Raw genomic sequence first — 12,608 nt, forward strand, 5'->3', positions numbered from 1 at the left:
ATTCCCGAATTTTTAAGCATTATCACACAAGTGTTTTCATGGTTGTTGCAAAGTGTACCTTTAGTGTCGCACTTGTCGTGAAGTCATTGAAAAGTTATCGCATTGGGGGGAATATATTGTTAACGTGTTCTCTGTTAGAGCCTAGATTTTCCTCAGGCTGAAAAGACAAGGTTCTAGGTCCACATCAAACCATGCTCAACCTCATAGCTAGCCCTATGAGGACAGGAGAGGGCTCTCTCTGGGTCGATCTCGGAAAAAGACAAGCAATGGGGCTCGAGATGACTGAAATAAAAGCTAATTTTAGGCTAGGTATGAAGTAGAAGGGTTTGATTTGAGTTTTTGGGGATTTTGTGCTGGAGACAGGGAAAGGCAAATTGGGCTCGGGGATGAGGCACAGTTTCTGCAGAGTTCTGATTGGGGCAAGGAAGGTAATCGTTTTGATGCTTTAAAGTTAGTGAATGGATATATCAAACAGGTGAGGAGCTAAGAAGAGCAAGGGAGTCTCAAGAATTCTCCTTAAATAGATGAAAACATGGAAATTTAAACAAATTCAAAGGCAGAGCATAACAGTTAATGGATTCTACCTTAATCACTCATTTGTTCAAATTCAGAAGAAGAGACAAGAAAATGATACACATAACACTAATGAACTTAAAATTACTTAGATAAGAACACCATCAAAACATAAAGCCACATGGATCCCAAATAGTGCTGCAAAACCCTGGTCTTTCCTTAGCCAAAAATGCAGAGATAGAATGTACAATGATATGCCAAAGCAATCCCTAGTGTCCAACCCTGAAAATGACTTAGGAATTACATGATATAGACTAGCCCAACCCATTCCCTTGCCTCTAGGGGTCGAGCTCATCATTCTAGGAGTTGTTTCAACCAATTCTAAACAAAGCACTAAAATCTAGGAAATCAAAACAACTTGCCTCTATAAGGTAGGAAACTGATTCATTCATTAAATTTTCACTTTTTAGTGAATGAATCCTCAAGAAAAAGTAAATAAGTGCCAAAATTACATCATTTTTATCCAATGACATCAAGATAGATCAAAAATTACATCACAAAGAAAAACTAGTCAAATTGGCTGAATTTCTGAGCTGGAAGGTGAAAAATTGAGCAAAAATCCTCTATGCGCCGCGCCAAAATCTGTATGCGTCACGGAACTTTGGAGCTGGTTTTGAGGCACTTCCTAAATTCCAAATTGAGCTCAAGTGTGATTTTTGGAAATCTCTACCTGTCTACTTTCCAACCCAAGTGGAATTTCTGAATTTGGATGTCATTTGCCCCTCCAAAACTTCAATCTCCCAAGACTGCTTCCTGTGTGTCAAAATAGGGGCAGTGAGGTCATTTTTTGAGTGTTTTTGACCTCCTGGGGACTCAAAACTTGCCCAAAATTCTTGGCCATGCACCAGCAGTCATGATTTTTCATGCCAAATCCAAAAATGTAAACTTTTTGCAATTTGGAGCTCTCTAGCAAAAGCGTGCGCCAGGTGGCGCAGCGCACAGGGAGAAAAACCCTGTTTTTTGTACCAAAATTTGCCAAAATGCCAAAAATGCCCCAAATTTCTTGAAATTTGGGTTGGAGCTTCTTCATTAAGTGTTATTCTGGGATAAAGAGGATTTGGCCAATATCTGAAGACGATCAAGCTCCCTTTGCCTCTTTTGCTTCCTTATTGCCTTCCTCAATTTTGCCTTTAAATTCCTAATTCGTGCCTTGCAGACCTTGTTCTGTGCCATGTAGTGGAAAGCCATGTGTCTCAGCAATGCATGGTCCTTGTCAGCCTTGTCCAATAGCCTCTCTAAGTGCATGTTAACTTTCTCGAGATTAGCCTCTCGATCCTAATTAATCTCTTGCTCCAATGACGTGAGCTCAATTCTTCTCCTTTGTGCAGCCTGGTGATTCTCGCGGATGTTCTGTAGCTCAATGATTGCTTGCTGATCTTCAAGCTGTTTGTTCCTCTGCTCCAAATATTTCATGGTCCACTTAGCTCTCTCCAAGTCAAGGGATAAGGCTTGGATCTCTGTTTTCTACTCCTGGATGATCTCCCTAAGTTTGGCACTTTGTGGGCCCGTATCTGTATCATCATCATGAATGAGAATGAAGTCGGTCTCTCTTTCACCTGAAGGCTCACATAAAGGCCCCTCATCCTGCATCGACCTCTTGCCTTTGTCCTGTACCTGTGATGCTGATGGAGGAAATGAGACCCCTTCCACCCTAGGTGGAGATAACACTCGCTTTGCCGCTGCAAACAAATGTCTGGTACCTCTCTGATATGTGATGAATACTGGCACACTAGCAGTCTCATGGTGCTCATACTGATGAGAAGGCCCACCTTCATGCTTAACCTCTGATAATCCATGTGAAGCTCTAAAGAAGTCATGACAGATGAAATCATCCCAAGTGATGCCCTGTAATTCAAGCTGATGAACCACCAAAATCTTAATAAGAGCAAAATGTTAGACACTGTTAAGTTGCTGCTGAGGGGTTTTATGCTGCACAAGTGTGGTCATCCTCTCTATGTTCCGTCAAATGAAATACGGAATGTTCATCATCCGTACCCTGGTAAAATGCATGAGAAACCTGATGTGATAAGCATAGAGACGAGAGAACCGTCCCTCACAGCTGAAATATTTCATGATCAATTTCATTAGTGGAGAATATTCATCTTTCAGATATCGGAATGGGAACACTATCTTGAGTTGCCTCAAGAAACTGGTTTTAATGTATGGCTCATAATGTTGTCGGTCAATCTTCTGCTTCTTGTTCCATGGTTCTCCAATGTTTGGTATGCCAGTTGCTAATGAGACAGATTCTGGTGTAAGTGTGAAGGTGACACTGGCTAAGATAGCTTGATCTCCATGTAAGTGCAGCATGAATAGACGAGCCAGCTCATGATGAAATTGAACACTAGCCACCTTTTGACAAAACTCATAGCATGACTGATGCTAGAAACACAACATAGCAAGACGGTAGGCCTGCAGTTCTGTAAAGGTGGTCGGTTCTTCTCTAACATGTCTTCCACTTTTATGAGGCCTCCGGGGTGCCTGTTCTTCCAAGGGTGAGTCACTTTGGTTTTCCACTTCATCGTCCGATGAATGCTTAGATGCCATGACTGCTGTTTTTCAAACTGCCTTGAAGATGAAGACGCTGGTGTATGAAAACTGTTTAGACTGCTCTTTTAGTAATGTGTGTCAACTTTGCCACCAAAGGGGAAAACCAATGAAACAGGAATTGTTAGGAAAGGGAGATAATATCAAGGGATTAGGAATTATTGGGAGAGATTTGTTTGGGAAATATGGGAGGGGGTTTAGTAATTTACGTATGGGAATAGGTTTTAGGGTTTTTCACATTTGAAAGTTTTGGGAAAGGGAATTTAAGGATAGGGGTTTAGTAACTTTTGGGGATAGGGAAGAATGAAATCTAGGAGAAATGGAATAAGGGAGAAGGGAATGATGGAGAAGTGACTTTGGTAGCAAAATAGTGAATTGTGGAAACCACAACAATTTCCTTTGAGGCACGTTTAAAGTAGGGTTTGGATTTTTGTTTCAAACATTAACATCCATAAACCACCATCCGTTATCACAAAAATGGATGAAACATTGAGATGTCGACCCTACCTGGTGAATCCATGCAAATAAATGGCAATTTGGAGAAATTTGAAACGTTTTCGGGCTTTCAGGTGTATGCGCCGCGCCACATACCCAACGCACCGCGCCATCCCAGTGCGCCGTGCCTCCCCAGTGCGCTACGCCACCTGCTCTGTGCGCCGCGCCGACCAAATTTCCTCTAACTTTCCCCAAATCGCACACCAACTCAACCAATTTGCTTTGAGTGGCTTTCTCCTTGGTCTTGGCATGCAAATAACATTGATCTTCATGAAAATGTCTTTATAAAGGCATGGATTTAATTTTTGACTCTCCAAGACCCATCTTTGTAATGTTTTGGCATTGGCACTTTTTCTATTTTAATACAACTCTGTTTTTGAATTTCCTTTTTGATTTTTTGACTGAAACAATGAAATTCTTGGAAAATTTTTGCAGGGATAGCTGACATGGAATTTGGCAAAGGAGACCAGGGCTGCACCTGAAGATTTCAAAAACTGAAAACTTTTGAAAATTATTACAAAGGACAAAATGTTGACTTTTCTTCAAAACAGAGTTTTGAAGAACAGTCATAATCCATCGATATGATGATGAAATTCGCGAAATAGAAAACATGTGTAGAACCTCCCTCTGGCCTGCTGGCATTTGAACACTTTAACGACTCAATTTTTGAAACCCTAGACCTATGATTGACGTGACTCTTTTCCCATTAAAAGATCAAACATTGACTGTCATGGACTTTAATAAACATCGATGAAAAGACCTAAGCCAGCAGGTACAAGACATGAGGGGAATGAATGACAAAGCCCTTCCGTCAGATTATGGCATGCTCCTAGCAGAATGCAACTGAGTGAATCGAGCGAGACACCTAAAAATGAAATGCAAAAATAGTTTTGATCTTTTATGGAGGGATGACCAGACCGACTCTAACATAAGGTATGTATGCTTGAGTTATTGCATAAGGTATGTATGCTTGTTATAGTGGTTTTAAGGGGTTATCTTAATGAAAATGAGGTTTTCTAACCATGTAAACATCAGCCGTACTCATTCCCAAATTTTTAAGCATTGTCGCACAAGTGTTTTCATGGTTGTTGCAAAGTGTACCTTTAGTGTCACACTTGTCGTGAAGTCGTTGCAAAGTTATCGCATTGGGGGGAATATATTGTTAACGTGTTCTCGATGATCTAAGTTTTTTGATCGTCAAATTTTTTCAAGTGTGTGATCACATTCAATTCATATCATTGTTCACATCAATCTCTTCAGTCCCACACTTAGCCAATTTTCGGATATTCCCCAGCAACCTAGCCTCATTCGACCTTCCTAAACTACGCACTACATAGTTCCAAACCTCAAGCTACATCCTTGTCCCTTGACATTGTGCAATTCATAGTTCATGCTTCCTAGGAATGTGCACTATGTAGTTCCAGTGCTCAAGCTTGACCTTTGGCTCCTAGAATTCCACAATCCAGCCCTCCATCTTGGCCCCAACTATGCACTACGCAATATATTGGCTTAAGCTCAAGCCCCAATCTCTTAAACTGTTCAACCACACAATCACCAGGCATGCTTTGCCTCCCAGAACTATGAAGTTGGCTAAAACAATGCAAAATCCCTTCAGACTAACTCACTGACTCCCAAAAATGTGTAATTTTTTCTCCTTCCCAGTCATACTGTGCATTACGCAATCTCAAGGCTTAAGCCTCATCCCTGAACTCTTGAAATACACAATTACATAATCACCTAGGCTCCTTTTTCCTCTATAACTATTTGATAGGCTAATCCAATGCCTATCCCCTTGGCTTGTCACACCGAGCTCCCATATTGTGCAATTTTCTTCCTCAGTCCAACCTGAACTATGCATTGCATAGTCTCAAGGCTCAAGCTTCACCCCTGAGCACCTGAGTTGTGAAATTACATAGTTAGTGAGCCTCTTTCCCATCTTGTCACCTGGTTCTGGCAGAGTTAGTGGATCAATATGCACCATCTTACACTATGGGTTTATCGGATTGATTTCTTGTCACGAGGGGATTTCAAATGCAGGTACTCTATCATGCTATGACAAGATGATGAAGAAAGAGATGGATAAAGAGGGCATGCTAGAAGATACATATGGAGTTGAAGAGATAATATGATCATCAGGTGATAAGATGAAGGAACAGTGGACACTTGAATTGGAGTCTCTATAATGCTTTCTTATACATTGGAACTCTTTGTAGTGCATCCCTCATTCTATCAGGAGAATGATATTCTTTTATCTTTAGGTTGTAGGGTAAGGTGTTCCATCTCCATTGGCAGGCTTATTGGTTCTCATCTCCTAGTAATCTTAGCATGTCTTCAAAATGATTGACTGCTTTTTCTTGTACAACAAGGTATCGTGGTGCAAGCTTGGGATCATTTATAATGAGGTTGTGAGTATTGATGACAACCATTGAGTTAGGCTATTCTGCTCTAATGAAAAGGGGTTATGTTTCTTCTCTTGCCAATACCCTTTTCATTTCTGTAGCTATAGCTTCCTCATGACTCATCCAAGATGCCCAGGTCATTAGTTGTAAGTCCCATAGCTTTGGATTTGGGTCCCACACATTTAAATCTGTCAGAGGTAAATTATGTAGGTAGAATTCAAATATCTTTTCTCTATCCTAGAGGGTGCTTTGGTCACAGAGGTCAATGAATTTCCTATAGTATTGGAAAGGCATAGTTCCTGTTTGTGTTAGGATTTTTATCTAAAACTGTAGCCATTGTTCTTTGAGGTATAAGGCATATGATTTTGATGGCATCCTGCATTGAATTTCCTTCATGGATAAACTTTCCATAGTTTCCAATTGGCCTTCCTTTTTATGTAGCTGCTTTCTTAGCCATGTGTTCTTAGCCTCTAATTTAGATTTCATCATTTTTTTCCCTATCTCTCATGGTACTTAATTCTTTGCCCATTTCTTGCAGCTTCTCTTCCATGTGGCCTACATCCTCCACCCCTTTTGATTTAGAAATTTGCATCCATCGATGTGTCCTTGCTCTCTCTTTTTCAATTTCAAAGAATAGAGGAATGACAAATTTTTGTGGTATCACCCTACCTCCTTCAATGAATCTATAGTAGGAGTTGAGGTTTGGCTATCGGCTAGGATCCTTGAGCTCGTAGGACTCTTCCTCTATTGTTTCTTCAGCAATTTCAGCCTATTTTCCTTCCCTTTGCCCTTGCAGCCTTCCCTGATCTTTTTTCTATGTTTCCTATAGCTTTGATAGGGCTTCTTGTAGGACTGTTTTTGCTTCCTGTAGTTTTTTCTGTGTTTTATGTAGGAGACCTTTCCCTTTTTGTGAAGGGGTTAAAGTTTGTTTAACTTGTTTTGTTGAGGATGACCTAGTGACAGGTCTCCTAACATAGGTGATTGGTGACTTAGGAGAAGCTTGTTTTGATGTTTCTTCTTCTTTCTTCTTCTCTAGAGGGACTACTTTCTCTTGTTCTTTTGGTGAGTCCTCTATAATAATTGGAATCTTAGTAGGGGTTTGAGGTCTCCCTTATTTAATCCGGGTGCTCTTCCTTGTTCTGAAGTAAAGGGGAGTTTGCCTCTATCCTTTTCCCTTTGATTTGAAAGGTGTACTTAGGGAAGTTAGAGCAGCTGCTACCTCCTTCTCTGTAGAATCTAGAGACACCCTTGGTGATTCTTCTTCTTCCCTGCTCTGTTTTTCAAAATTTTGTTCATCCTTCTATACTTCATCCTCTTTTTCATCTTCTTCTTCATCCTCTTTTTCATCTTCTTCTTCATCCTCTTTTTCTTATTCTTTTTCGTCCTCTCTTTCTTCTTCTCCCTCACTAGAAGTAGGGCTTCTATCATAATCAATGGCTCGAATTGCACCTTCTTCCTGCATGTCTGCAAATTTCGACCATGAAATAAGGATTCTTAAATTGTTTAGAGCATCTTCCAAGATGAGTTAGATCAACCCATGATGTGCTAGCTACTGATGTTTCCCTTCTTGTACCTTGATGTTCATGTCTATTATTGATTGTAATAGAAAATAAGGTACACTAAGCCTGTTATGAGGAGGTGTCTCCCCTCCAAATCTTAGCTCATGGAGGAGTCTAAAGTGGTACCCATACACTACACAGTATCTACTTTCATAGGAAATATACTTGATGATGTGATAACTTACTTCATTCCAAGGATATGGAATGCTTTCCCTTCTAACCCCCTTTTGTCTTCAATTGGTTCTTATCCTTCCAGGAAAAAACCCTTCTTGGCAAGAGTGTTATTAGTCTTGTCCTCTTTTCTCCACTGCAACCATAGGGGGAGTGTAGTTATCCTACTAATACTCTCAGGGGTAATTGCTACTGGCAAACCTTTCACTACAATAGTGGCACTGGCTCTAGTGAGAGGTATGAGTGACATTGCAAATTCTCTAGCCACATCATCATTGTATCCCCTCAGTAACTCAAAGAACCCCATCCATTGATACTTGTAAATATTTCTACCATAGGAGGATGCTGGTGTATTTTGGTTGTGTTGGTGGGCTCTCTTTTCTTGAAACCTCCTGTCATATTTTCCAGGCAGCTTGTATTTGAATGAGGTTTTGGGTGGGTAAAGTTTAAGAAATTTTGTAGGTGATGAGGTTTCGAAGTTTATTCCTCATTGGCCTTCACAGAAATCTATCTACCTTTATGCATACTACAAATAGGTAAGAGAAATGAGGATTTCTTCCTTTTTTTTCTACAAATGAGAAACATGGAAGGTATGGCACCTGCATCCCTTTGCTATGCTCTGCTGATGAGAATTCTTGAATTGATAGCCCTCGGTGTCCACTTACAACTCTGTGTGATAATCCTCCCTGTATCCTATAGATTTCCTATAGTTTCTTATAGGTGCTCTTGTTTGTTGTACGTGCTGATTATTTCTTGTAGGTGATCACTAGAGGGATGCTGAGAGTAACTTTTTCCTTTGATGAATCCTTGAAGTTGCCTCTGTGATCTGAAATGACCATATACTAAATATTGATGTAGAATTGATTAGCCATTATTGAGTTGAATGTTAACTAAAAGCATGGAAATCGAGGAAAATTGCTGGAGTAGAATGCTTTACGACAACTGATAAACCATAGGTAAGATGCAAAAAAGAAAGTGAAAACAACAAAAACATAGTTATACCAGACAACAAGATTGATTACGAAGTTTGTCCCTGATGGACTACGTCTCCGGGTTCGCTTTCAAGATGGGCGACCGTTTTATTAGGAATGAGAAGAAAGGAGTCGATTACATAGTGATTTGGACATAATTAACTTGCACATAGGAAATTCTGACCTCTGTCATTAGATATCTCTCTGAACCATCTTTCCAATGCCACTTATGGTTTCCAAATCTGACTCTGGATTCTATCGAAACACTAAAAAAAAATCACCCCTAGCCCTCCAAACCCTGCATGCAAAAGCTGAAAACCACTCTCTTCTTCTCAATGAGGGAAGCACTGCCTTTATAGGCCTGCAAGTACATGATAACCTCCTTGACTTACTTCAGGGAAGAATTAGCTACCTTCATGGTTGAGTTGGTATGGTCTTGTAATGGTTGGACACCTTAGGGCTTAGTCATAAGGTTCTTGAATTAATTTATAACCAAATTAACAACAAAAAACCCAAATAAACCTTATAATATCTTGGAAACCGTTAGCTGGTAGCTAACTGGGCGGAGGAAGCATTAACAGTGCATGTGAATAGGTGTCAGACTTGTGGTTTGGATGCCAGCGGTTCCGCTAACCAAGCTTCGACGGTTTCGGTTGACGATGCTCCCATGCTTAACTGTAACTATCCACATGATCCCCACTGTGGTGAGAACTCCGTGGTCAACTGGCAGTTGCGGTAATGGTTTTGACTGCCCGACGCTAACCCTGATGGTGTATCCCCACAACATTCACATGACATGGTCCCGCTGTGGTTAGATGCTAGTGGTTAGGGTTGTGTTATGTTTAATTTGATTTGTTTATAATGTTTTAAACATTGAATTTGGCTGAGGGTTTAGATTTAGGTTTGTAATGTTCATTACGATACGTTTTTAGGGTTAGGACTAGGGTTTTAGCATAGGATTTGTACATAGGACTTAGGTTTAATGTATTTTAATTGCATTTTATTTGTACCATAGGTATTTGTAGAACATGGTTAGGATTTAGGCATAGGTTTAGGATTTAGCCATTAGGACTAAGATGTTGAATTTAGGGTTTTCGATGTAGAATTTAAAAACCCCTTTTTACATTTTTAGTCACAATGTGACATAAACCCATATGCGACGACAAACCCATGCACATCGTCGACTCTGGCTATCTTTGCAATGAAAACCTAGACGATGAAGTTATGCGACGGACGACACATTAAACCTCTGCGATGGATGATACAACCATGTCGACACCAATCCTGTTTGTCGAATGACAAAACACATGTCGTCGACCAAACCCTGAGGAATTGTCGATGAACTAAAGTTGACAACCAGGCGCTAAACCATCTCCGCTGAATGCCATGAAAAAATACAAGCATTACCTGAACAACCTAATCATAACCAACACTGTAGAAACTGAATTGAAGCGACGATGACACTGATCGATACCCATGAAATCTAATGACGAAACTTTGAACATCTATACAATTGGATCGATGGATCCTCCTAGGTCATTCCTCTCCACTTAAAAGCTTTTGGACCATAAAATTTTGACTAATCAATTAGTCGATGAGGGTAGAACTCCCTCTCTTCCCATCTTGACTTGAAGATGTACCAATGCATTCGATCAATCACCTACAAGTGATGACCTTGACGATGCTGACCATGATACCTTTCGATTTGGTGACCTGTTTCTTCCGTCCGCAGTATGAACAACTTACGATGTTGGGAAAAAAAATTGTTTTCAACATGGCAATTGTATTCTTTCCACAAAGAATCATGAGTTAGTGATTCAAACACATCTTTGAAAACAATATTTGTAGAACTTTGTTTAATACATCTAATGGGTATTAACAATCTACTTTCTGGAATAACTGAAATATTCAAAGACTCCTTTGATTTTGACTTCATATCAATTACTTGACTTGATTTACTTTTCTATTGACTAATTACTAAGTGAACTTGCTGCATAGAACTCATCCAGCTGTGATGTAAAGACTATTGCAACTTATTTTGACTTTGAAAGTATCTACGTAATTGTTGATGTACTTGAATCACTATTTCTTCGTCTATTAACTGATATTTCCACTGACTTACACTTTCACTTAATGCATTAATTTTCAAACCATGATAAAGAAACTTTAGATCTGATTTTGAAAATTCTTTGTCATGAAAACTTATAGACTTCCTCTCCACTTGAAAAGAGGCTTCATTAGTTTTTAAATCATGAAATGATGATGTAATACTGAAGAAATGCAACACTAATTTCCCCAATACTGACCTACACCCCTGAAACTGAAAATAAACATACCATCTAAAACAAGTCTCAGATTAAACTCACATGTACCATTCCCTACAATACACTGCTGATGATGATAGTTTCTAGAATTCAGTTGAATGAATGAATTGAGATTCATTCTGTCTTTAAGAAGATGTTCATAGGACATTAAATGTATCTCATGTTTCTTATCGTGTTTATGAACAATATTTCTTGGAAAAGAATTAACCACCTTGACCAATTGATCTATAAATTGAAACTCGCATCTCAAACAATCATCCTTATGTTGTTCCTTAATAAACATGAGTACATATTTACTTGAACTTATTAACTTCTTAACTTGATTTGTAACAATTATATCCAAGTTTGATTTGACTTTATGTGCCCTAACAATAAATTCAACCCCTTCTTTCTTTAGGTGATATTTATTTTCTCTTCTGTAAAACATTGCATCTCTATCATAAAGATAAGGACTTCCTAACACAACTCCACATATGTCTACTGGGACCACATCTAATTCCACTTCATCAATGTACTTAGATGTAACTGAAAATTTTAACTAACACTTCTCTGTGACATGTATCTGAGTTTATTTATTAATCCAACCTAATGGGTATGTTCTTGGATGATTCTGTGTTTCCAATCCCAATTGATTAACTATATGTTCAGATATTAAATTTGATTGCGGTCCACTCAAACATTGTGTCAATATTTGCATGCTTATAAGTTATCCTTATGTGGAATATTTCAACTCTTTTATCCTCATGTGGAGGATTTATGTTTGAAGAAGATACATTAGTTTTCGAACTTGAACCAGTATCAGAAGTTTTACCTGTTGTAACCATGGCGGTTATCCTCCTTTCATCACCTGAATCTGAATCCAGATCCTGCTGGACTACTATAATGGCCTTCTTTTCATCCCTCACCTTAAGGAACTTTCTGGGCTTAAGTTCTGGATGAGGTTTCCAGCACTTTGATTCACCAAGACTGATTCTCTGGCAATGAGAGCAAGTAGGTCTTTCATTCTAAATGACTGTTGATTTCTTTCTCTTCGAAATATTCTTCCCCTTGTTGTCATTTGAATCTCTGGTTTCCATCTCTTTAGATGACTGAGATGACAAATTGAATGATCTACCACCTGATTCAATATGTATGGCTTGAACACACACCTCATCAAAATCATCAGGATTAAACATCAATAAATTATGCTGCAAATATGAATGTAAATGTCGATGTATTTTAACAAAGTTTCACATGTATCCAATGAAATACCAAGTGCCAATGCTTTCTTTCTGAACTCCTGAATAAAATCCTGAACACTCTACCCTTTACCTTGCCTCAGATGCTGCTAATCAATAACAGCTTGCTGCATGTATCCTAAAGGATAGAATTGTTTCCTAAGAGATTTCAAAAACTTAGACCATGAAGAGATGACTTTTCCTTTACGATTTACATCTAGTTGAGTTTTTCTTTCCCACCAGATTAAAGTTTTTCCCCCCATTCTAAGAGTAGCTAACTGAATTTTCGTTTTATCTTTAGAAATTTTCTGAATACGACAATACGCTTCTAACTTCTTTATCCAGTTATCTA

This window comes from Pinus tabuliformis, chromosome 4_1, assembly GCF_031772625.1.
Source record: "Pinus tabuliformis cultivar Carrire ecotype Pingquan chromosome 4_1, CPIR1, whole genome shotgun sequence".
Taxonomy (NCBI): Eukaryota; Viridiplantae; Streptophyta; class Pinopsida; order Pinales; family Pinaceae; genus Pinus; species Pinus tabuliformis.